Source organism: Lepus europaeus, chromosome 3 (genome assembly GCF_033115175.1).
Source record: "Lepus europaeus isolate LE1 chromosome 3, mLepTim1.pri, whole genome shotgun sequence".
Taxonomy (NCBI): Eukaryota; Metazoa; Chordata; class Mammalia; order Lagomorpha; family Leporidae; genus Lepus; species Lepus europaeus.
In genome coordinates, this window is record NC_084829.1 from 59,974,738 (window position 1) to 59,975,710 (window position 973).

The 973-nt window shown below is 36.7% G+C and overlaps 1 non-coding gene across 1 annotated transcript; it reads right to left on the bottom strand.

The window, feature by feature from the left end:
- Nucleotides 1-327: 327 nt before the first annotated feature.
- On the bottom strand, nt 328-400 carry TRNAK-UUU (transfer RNA lysine (anticodon UUU)). Its single transcript has one exon. It is a non-coding gene; the product is annotated as a tRNA-Lys (tRNA).
- Nucleotides 401-973: the final 573 nt, after the last annotated feature.

Genomic DNA, 973 nt, shown 5'->3' on the forward strand with positions numbered 1-973 from the left:
TACAATAGGCAAAGAAGCTTCTGCACAGCAAGGGAAATACTCAACAAAATAAAGAGATAACTGAAAGAATAGGAGAAAATGTTAGCAAATTATACATCAGATAATGAATTAATATCCAGGATCTAAAAGAAGCTCAAAAAACTCAAGAACATCAAAACAAACACTCCAGTTAATTGGTTAAGAACACAAGCAGGTATTTTTTAAAGGATGAAATATAAGTGGCCAACAGAAACATGAAAAAGTGATCAGGAAAACATCAGCAGGGAAATGCAAATAAAATCACACTGAGAGTTGGTATCCTTTTTTAAATTATGAAAATACTGGATGCACCCAAACAGGGACTTGAACCCTGGGCCCTCAAGTTAAAAATCTGATGCTCTACTGGCTGAGCTATTCAGGTTCATTTAAGTGTTACAGTGATCATATGGATAAGATCAAGTGTTAAAGTGATCATATAAAATGATTAAGTGTTTCATAATAATATATAGAATTAAAAAGGAGTGAATGCCCAGACATAGGAAGCATTCCATACAGCAGACTCCTAGAATGACAATCACTTTAAGTAGCACTCTGACCTCAGAATCAGCCCTGAAGTTACTCTGGTCTGGCTGAAAAGCCCATGAGAGCATTTCAGGCATGGAAAGCCAAGACACTGTGGCAAAAATTGTCCTACATGAATGAACTCTGTGTGTGAGAACTCCATGTGCAAAGAAGTGGTCATCAAAGAAGGAGGTACATTTCTCTAATGTGAAGAGAGAACTTCACGTTCTCAAAACTAAATTTCGCTTATGGCCTTGTGTAAATACTGAAGCAGTTTACGAATGCAAAAGGCTTCCACAGCCTCAGCAACTCATGTCAAGGGCCTTGAGTAATCACTGATGTCATATTGAAGAATATTTTTTTAAACTTTTATTTAATGAATATAAATTTCCAAAGTGTAGCTTGTGGGTTACAATGGCTTCCCCCCTCCCAT